Raw genomic sequence first — 9,741 nt, forward strand, 5'->3', positions numbered from 1 at the left:
ATAACACAGAGTTTTACACACAACTTTATTTCTTCATTTTTATGGTGGGAACAAAAAACCGGGTGAACTTAGCAAGGTGATCACCAGTGTGACCTCTGACCCCAAACACCAGTGTGACCTCACACACACACTTTGTTTTCTGACGTGGAATCAGTAAGGTGTGGGTGTGGTTTATTTACACAAGCCATATCATGATTCATGTGTTGTGCTGTAAGCAGAGGCAGGTACCTGCGACAGGTGTTACAGGTGTGACAGGTACCTGCGGCAGGTGTGACAGGTGTGACAGGTACCTGCGGCAGGTGTGACAGGTGTGACAGGTACCTGCGGCAGGTGTGACAGGTGTGACAGGTACCTGCGACAGGTGTGACAGGTGTGACAGGTACCTGCGGCAGGTGTGACAGGTGTGACAGGTACCTGCGGCAGGTGTGACAGGTGTGACAGGTACCTGCGACAGGTGTTACAGGTGTGACAGGTACCTGCGACAGGTGTGACAGGTGTGACAGGTACCTGCGACAGGTGTTACAGGTGTGACAGGTACCTGCGACAGGTGTTACAGGTGTGACAGGTACCTGCGACAGGTGTGACAGGTGTGACAGGTACCTGCGACAGGTGTTACAGGTGTGACAGGTACCTGCGGCAGGTGTGACATGTGTGACAGGTACCTGCGGCAGGTGTGACAGGTGTGACAGGTACCTGCGGCAGGTGTGACATGTGTGACAGGTACCTGCGGCAGGTGTGACAGGTGTGACAGGTACCTGCGGCAGGTGTGACAGGTGTGACAGGTACCTGCGACAGGTGTTACAGGTGTGACAGGTACCTGCGGCAGGTGTGACATGTGTGACAGGTACCTGCGGCAGGTGTGACAGGTGTGACAGGTACCTGCGACAGGTGTTACAGGTGTGACAGGTACCTGCGACAGGTGTTACAGGTGTGACAGGTACCTGCGACAGGTGTGACAGGTGTGACAGGTACCTGCGACAGGTGTTACAGGTGTGACAGGTACCTGCGGCAGGTGTGACATGTGTGACAGGTACCTGCGGCAGGTGTGACAGGTGTGACAGGTACCTGCGGCAGGTGTGACATGTGTGACAGGTACCTGCGGCAGGTGTGACAGGTGTGACAGGTACCTGCGGCAGGTGTGACAGGTGTGACAGGTACCTGCGACAGGTGTTACAGGTGTGACAGGTACCTGCGGCAGGTGTGACATGTGTGACAGGTACCTGCGGCAGGTGTGACAGGTGTGACAGGTACCTGCGGCAGGTGTGACAGGTGTTGAAATCTCCCAATTCTTTGAATCTTTGGGCTGAAGGAAGGACAATACTCGGTGTATAAATGCTCAATCAACAATCCTTTATTTCCACACAATTTTCACACAATGAGCATAAAAACCATCCGGATGGGGAGAGATGCATGAGAGGGTCACAGCAAGTCTCAAAATGGTGGTGTGTTACACAGCTTTTTATACTTTCTACTGGCCCCCACCTGGTCGTAAACCTAAACATTCACACTCTCTTATCTGTCATGGCGCCTAAGTTATGACCTCGGGCTCCCTGTCTTTCTACCTCCTACAAGAGTGGGGGCACAGAATGTTGTTTGCTCTTGCTGTTACCGGCCCAAGGTCCTTCGCACACAACATTCTCAGTGTCAATGGAAAATTGTACTTAGTAGTCAGTATAATCTTTTAATGATATAAGTTTGAATATGGTAGAATACTGCATGTAACCATTTGTGTTTATTGAAAGGATGTCTCATCCTAGGAAGTCTGTAACATTCCAGGGTGTTCTGGCTTTCACCCCCACATCCTAGGAGCATGGGAAAGGTCGTACCTTGTTTTATTGTTTTACGGTAGGATTAACGTAGTTATATCTGTTTCCAGTCTAAGTGGTTTTGGTTTGATGAACTGCTGGACTTCCAGTCCAGCAGGTTTAGGGAAGTCACTTATGGGGTCACACTCTGACCACACACACACACACACACACACACACACACACACACACTTCAATGTATGGAACAAACGCTCACTGAAGTGTATAAATAAAGGACCAGGGCAGTCCTCAGGGCCACTCTCTGAGACTCACTCTTGGGGTGTGAGTTCTGAGAGATGCCCTTGCTAGCAAGAAATTCTGTGTGTTTCTCCTCTCTGATTCTCTACTGAAGAAGTGTTTTAGAATATATCTCTTAACATTATTTGGTCCTTCGTAGCCGGAGCAGAAAATATCAGAACTGTTATCTGTGACTCTGTTCCAAGATCCAGCACTGATTCCTGACGCCGTGGGAAGCCAGCACCGAAGCCTGTCGACAGCCCTCTTAGACGAGGAGAGAGCCCCAGGACGTGAATTCGGGTCTGGGCCGGTGTTTTTAGTCTGGTCCACGGCGGTGGGATTCAGTCTGATGATCCGAACCACTAGTGAGACGTCGGAGGGTGAGAAACACTATTTTGGTATATAAAACGGCCGCAAAGGTTTAAAGTAACGTGATTAATTAGGTTGGGTTCGCCGAAAGGAGCTGAATTAGACTTAAGTTTTAGAGGTAGCTGAAATTACTTCGTGACAAATTAAAATACGTTTAGGCAAATGAAAACACGTTGAGACAAAGAAATTAAAATAGGTTGGGTTCGCCGAAAGGAGCTGAATTAGACTTAGGTTTTAGAGGTAGCCGAAATTACCTCGTGACAAATTAGCGCGCAAATGTCTATATGTGTGTGTGTCTGGAAGTAAGTTGATCTTACAGCACAATACGCTGCTGAACTACTTCCATTTTTGTTTTCTTTGCTGAGGCTCACGTACTGGTGACAAAGGAGAACGGTTGAGTTTCATCTCATAAAACTGATGCCGCTTCACCGTTAGGGTGAAGTCGAAGGCCGTATCAGTAAACCACTCTGAAGTCAAGCGTGCCAGCGACGGCCCAGCAAAATCTTTGAAAATGGAGAATAAACAAGCGAAATTAACACCTGATGAGAAATGTTTAGAAAAACAAAAGCCGGAGCAGGACAAATCCAAAAGAAAGGGAGAGGAATGCATAGTGGAAGAGCAAGAGGTAGAGGCAGAGCTACACACACACCAAACAGTGGCTTTAGCACTACATGCTGGAGGTGTGGAAAAGAGGGACATTTTGTACGTGACTGTAAGAAACAAAGAAGACAGTAACTCAGAATAGGATAGCAGCTCAGGTGAAGAGAGCAGTTCAGACTAGGAAGAACGTAATAATCCCTCACCAAGTGAAAATTAGAGATCAAAGTACTTTAAAGTAGTTTAGAAAGGGTTGGAAACAGACCCGACTGAATAGATATAAATACAAGAGGAATAAAGTAAAATAAACAAAAGGCTAAATTACAACTTATCTTTAATGTATTCATACTAATAATAGCAAGGATAACAACCTGTAAACTGGTATTAATGATGAAATAATATTAATATGAAGAGGCACCTCAGTCAGTCATGATGTGAGGTGGATAATTGTTGAAAGTAATCTGCATTAAGCTTAGGGTTGCTCAAATTCAGTACAATGACATATGAAGTAAAATAGGTAAATATTTTAACTAATTACGTGCAGTGTTGGTCAAGTTACTTGAAAAAAGTAATCAGTAATTAATTACTGATTACTTCCCCAAAAAAGTAATCCCGTTACTTTACTGATTACTTATTTTCAAAAGTAATTAATTACTTAGTTACTTAGTTACTTAGTTACTTTTTAAAAACATGATTTACAACCTGAATAGGCGATAAAGCGATAGATCTTTCAGCCCAATTCTACTTTTTCTACATAATCCATCATACAAAATGTAATCAAATGGAAAAGTCTCTTTTTAAAACTTGTTTTGTTAGTTTTAATCTTTTAACTTTATGCATGAAGCAAAATTTTAATTATATGCACCATTCTCTGACTGGAAGAAATTAGTTTAACATTTAAACCTATTTTCTGCACATTCCAGCACATAATAAATATATATATATATATATATATATATAGTGTTTACCTTCACTCTTTCAGATGCAAGTAAAACACAGCAGAAAATAAATAAAGTCAAAGACTAGCGGTCCTTTTGCTCTATTTTCACCTGTAAAGCAGGAGTAGGGTAGGCGGAGGGTTATCCTGGTGCAGGTGTGCAACAGCGGTCAGTGGAAGGATACCGCAGTTTCTCTGTGAGTTTCCCATTACGTCGTAGCGCACTCGGTGCTTGCTTGGAAGTTTAGGGTTTTTTTTTCGCTGTAAAAAGAAGTTTTCTTCCCACGCACAGCGGACACTAATGTTTTTGTCACTTTTTATGGAATCAAACTCAAAGTAAGGTCAGTACTTCCACGCTTTAAACGCTGCACGCTCATACTCTCTCCAGCACTCGATATATGATCCATTGTTGATCTGCACACAGCTGTTGTCACACACGTCGCACTCGCTTACGTCACTGTCATGAGACATTCTCGCAAGAAAATCACGGTTTTAGTAACGCAGTAACGCAGCGTTCCTACGGGAAAGTAACGGTAATCTAATTACCGTTTTTGCAATAGTAATCCCTTACTTTACTCGTTACTTGAAAAAAGTAATCGGATTACAGTAACGCGTTACAAGTAACGCGTTACTGCCCATCTCTGATTACGTGTATAGAGGCATTTGACCTGTTTGAAAAACTGTCATCCTAATATGAGCCATTGTTGAGATATAGAGCACACCTGTGAAAACAACTAATATGCTGAACCCTGTATGAAGCAGCTGAAAACTACATGATGGAGAAGCTGAATTGAATATGAAAGTGCAAGTCTTTGCCACTGTGGGGCAAAGCACGCAACCACTGTGTGAGGTTGCGATGTGGTCTCTTCTGAGCTGATGAGCAAGCTACACATTATCAGATCAGGAGCTGGCTGAGAACTCTTCAAAGAGAGGGAAACAGAACTGTGATAACTGTGATAACTGGAGTGTGCAGAGTTTCCGTGAGCAGTTTTCCTGCATCTTGACTCGTGTGTAGAGTGTTCATAGCATCAGCATCATGTTTTTGTTTATTTGTTTTGGTGGGTTGAAAAATAGTTAAATAAACTTGTGATCATAAATAAATCATTTGGCCAATGGCACATGCCATTGGCCAAATGATTTATTTATGTAGATGAAAAAAGTGAGTGTGAATGTGTCTGACGTCACAGTGTTTTTGTGCGCTGTGTAAAAGTAATTGCCTCTGATTGTGAGAGCGGTGATTCTGCAGGTCACCAGCTATTGTAAAGAAAAAAAAAAAAAAAGAGTGAAAAAGAGACAAAATTTACATTGTAGATGAAAAATAATCTGTTTTGTGTTGATCAGCCAAGAGCAACTACAATCTCATTTTCTGCTTTTAAGAAAGGACAGTTCACAAAAACAGAGAGAGAGAGAGTTGTGTGTGTTGGTTAAGCAGTGATAATAATAATGAAAATGTCTTAGTTTGTCACTTTCAGGTGACAAACAGACCTGAATCAATTTTCCACATGCAGCGGACGGAAGAAAGTTATAGTTTAACATCATTAGAAACATTCAGGCCAAGTTTCTGGCTAACTTATTTACAGCACCATGTGTCTCTCAACCTCACAAGCGAGCTCTCACTCCTCCCTGAAGACAAGGAATGCAGCTCCAAAGAGCAATAACATGGCAGATAAAGAGACAGCAGCAGAGTCCTGGGCAAAGAGTCCCAGCAAGCAGCAGCAGTGTGGACAAACAGCATCAGAGAAGAAGAGCAAACCCATCATCCTGCCTGATTGGATGAATGGCACTGTGTTCCCAACAAGCTGCAAATTCACTGTGCATGTGAAAAGAACGTTTGAGGAGAACTGAGGAGACTGTTGGAGTTTGACATTTGCCACCTTTGGAGTAAAATGGCAAGAAGAGACAGTGAAACACAGGACAAAGCTGAAAGAGAACTGCCTGCTATTGGACTGTTGAAGTGGGAGAGGACAACAGTGAGAGTAAGTGTTTAATCTGGGAAATCAAAATTTGGGTTAGCAAACCTGGGAAAAACAAAACTGACTGCTTAAGTGGGAAATTGTGAAGGAGTCTGAAACACTGCAAAAAGAAACATACAAAATCACACACACAAGCAGAACATGCATTAACCCTACTAACACAAACACAAGAGAGCTCATGAAGATTAGACAACATCTTAAGCATGTGAGTCTGTTTACCATCTTGTCCAAGTCACTTAGTGTGATGAGAAGTGATGCAAAGATCAGTGAACTCATAGCACATCAGTTACAAAATGATTAAATAATAGCAGAGAAGTGTGTAGGAAAGGCAGCTTTAAGAACATGCTCTGCTGGATATGCAGCTCCACAGACATGCATTAAACCTGCCTAATAACACAAACACACATGCAATGAAAGTTAGCTTGTTATCTTTCATCAGTGTTAAAATAGTGTAAATTTAACAGACACTTGTTATCAAATGCTGAATTTATCCAATGAAAAAATTGACTCTCTAGGTTGCAGGACAACAGTTTAACTTTTGTGAAAAAAAAAAAGATTCTGGTTTGACCAACCAATGATCAGATAATAAATTTAGTTGTTAATATAGTAAACTGGGAGATGCTTCCTGCTTGATTGATGCAGCACAAGTAATTTACTGTATGAGGGAAATTCTATTTTTGTGATAACATTTTGAACATGCATTTCTGTTGTCCTGTCAACTTAGTGGGTTAATAGCTGATATGCAAATTAGTTGATCGTTCTTAGATTGAGGAAAGGTGACTGAATCTTAGCACGAGTGAATGAGATGTGTTGGAGCTTGTTAGAGTGGAGACTCTAAAACACGGAGTTTCCTGTTTTGATGTGTGAGTGAATCCTGTACCTAGATACACAACTCTGAATACGTCAGAACAAACTTCTTTTGTGAAATAGCTGATGACATGTCACATGTTTATGATGACGGGAAAAAAGAAAAACTGGATAATATGGATCTGTGGCCCAAATGAGTGAAAGGCACAGACTTGGGGATTAAACTCATAGCTAATAAGACGTTAGGCTTATGTTGTGTGTTGTGCAGCTGATGGTTGGTTTGGAGTGAATCTAGCTGATGATTTTTCTTTTGTTGTGAAGTTGAGCCTGCCAATTAGTATGATGGTATGATAAACCATGCTGATGGTATGATTTACCCTCCTGAGATGAGGAGCTTGTGTCATGACGTAACAAGGCCTTTTTATTTTGATACTTTCACAGTGCACTGAAAGTTTTGTTCGATAATCTCTGTTTGAGCAGATCTGCACGATTAGAAGCGCTATACGATACGTCGTCAAGAAAATTGTTACAAGTGAGTTTCTCCACATTAAAATGGGCTCAGGAGAAAGCCACTTATTTGGGACGATTAGAAAATGAGAGTCCCTGCCTAAAAAGGATTCAGCGAGGTAATCCGATCTAAAGTTCTTTTTTCTTTTGAAATGACGTCATTTTGCTGAGGGTGGAAATCAAATGCAGCGATAGTTTCCACTATCAGCAAAGAAAGAAAGAAAGAAAGAAAGAATGGATGAATGAATGGAAATAAAAACAAACTGACTGACTGATAAAACCTGACAAGGCTTGACCACGACTCAAAGTTAACCTCCACCTAGACAGGCCAAAAGGGTGGATGAATTTACGTGTTTCTTTTTACAGGAGCAGAAAGATGACAGCAACATCCGAGGTTGCATACCGATTTAACTTTTAAATGCCACTTTCTGTGTCTGTGAATCTACCAGGGGTGTGTTATTCATGGGTTTGTGTTGCTCACAGAGATTACTGTGAGAAAGAGTGTATACACCCGCGCAGCGCTAACATTTGCATTTCTTTTCTACAGCATTACAATTTTTCATGTGACTTGATCATGTGATTTATACCAGGACAACTAGTTAATGTTTTTCTACTACAGGATTTCTGGGTTTATGTGTGAAGAAACTGTGTTTATAGGTTATGAGTTGGTGATGCTGTTACACTGTGTTTCCTGTGTTGAAAACTAGCGTCACTTCTTTCCACAGCTATGGATGGCTAACTTTATGGTCTTTTTATGGCACCTCTGGAAACTGTCGACCTGCGTCTGACCACAGGGATGGTCAATGTGTATTGCTAATGTTTGTTTTTCTAAGAGTACATGTAGAGGATTCAGCAGAAGTGGACAAGTAACATGAGAAAAACAAATAAGAGATGCAGTGTTTATGGAAATAATTGTAGTTTACTGATTTGAAAAAACCTGCACATGACACTTGTCTTGCTGATGTTGAATGCTTTATTACTCTTATGATACAATTATTTATAGGTGTGAAGTTTGATTTCACTTCCAGATCTTGTTTTCCAGGCCATGATGGTGTATATGCAGGCTCCTGGAGGAGCCAGTTTTTAAGCAAACTTAATATGCAAACACACTAACATCTTTTATTGCAGGATTATAGGTCCGGGGTGGTGCTGCTCCAGAGGAGGAGATGCCCTGATGTTGCCTGGGACATGATCTAGCTAACCTTTTTCTTTAAGACAGGAATCTGGTTTTGATGAGTTGACTCATGGGAGTGTCCATGCGTCAAGAGGAGGGGTCCAGGATTAACATGAAACAATGAATTAACATTAAACTATGTTTTATATGATTTTTGCAGTGATTTGTGTGATTAACAGTTCATTCAACGGGTATTAAACCTATACAAGTGGTGCATCCATGTTCAGATGAGGCTTTGATGGCCTATAAGTGAAGTTCACTAAAGAATGTGGTTTGATGATTGTTGACATGCTCTCCAAATAGAAGTTTTTCCTCCTAGCAAGGAAATACAGGTGCAGCAGTCATCTCCTGAGAAATCTTCAGAGGTCCGGTGAGAAGCGAGAACCATTCCAGGCATAGCTGACAGCCCAGGCAGTGGTTGAGGTCAAAGGTCAAGCTGGTTGGGGCCCATCATGAGATCAGACTTTGGAGCCACAGCAAGGACCACGAAGCTGCGTTGGAATGAGAGCTGTGCCAAGGGGGATTTCCAGAGGCCAACAGAGGAGATTTTGGACAACAGACGGGCACCTGAAGGATGAGGGGGGCGTGCCAAGCTCCATCGACAGCGCAGGGGGAGTCCGAGGATGACATCATGATTCTGTGAAAAGCACAGGAACCAGAAGCTATGGTGGTGATGACAGCAGTTTCCTATGAACATCACCTAATGCTGTGTCACTGTACTGTGCATACGATGACACTCTAAAGGCTGCTGGGATCATAACAGCAGTAAGATAACTGGACCCAGCACCCTTTCCACAGAGGGGTTTTTCTGCAGAGCATGGACAGTAGAAGAGTCATAAATATTCCTATCGCAGGACGAAGGCCTAAAGTGAGGTGATGGGGGTTGATAGAGGCCATTTCAAGTGCTTCTGACCACTTCAACTGCCAGCAAAATAGCGGAGAGACCCTCCTGGATACATCAGAGCCACTGCAAAAAGGTTGAGGTCCCAGAGGATTCCACTTCCTTCACAGAAATCAACTAGTAGAGGAAAGTTTCACCCTCACTTGGTTGCTTCAGTGGTGAGGGGGAAGTGCTGATTGGGCGCCCGTAGGGAATTCCTCGCACTTCAACCTCCAGCCATTGGCCAACTCTAGAGTAACCAAGTAGTAGGGTGTGACGGACCTGTACGTAGCCATGGGAAGGTGGACCCTCCTGGTTACCTTGACTACGACGCTCACCTTTACAGGACAAAGACAGAATCGGCAAATACAGACTATTATGTCTGTTCCCATATGCCCAGCACGCCTTTGAGACAGATCCAGCAGGCCCAAAATCAGGACTATGTAAGTGATACA

The sequence above is a fragment of the Neolamprologus brichardi genome, chromosome 10 (genome assembly GCF_056152115.1).
Source record: "Neolamprologus brichardi isolate AB-2024 chromosome 10, ASM5615211v1, whole genome shotgun sequence".
Lineage (NCBI taxonomy): Eukaryota > Metazoa > Chordata > Actinopteri > Cichliformes > Cichlidae > Neolamprologus > Neolamprologus brichardi.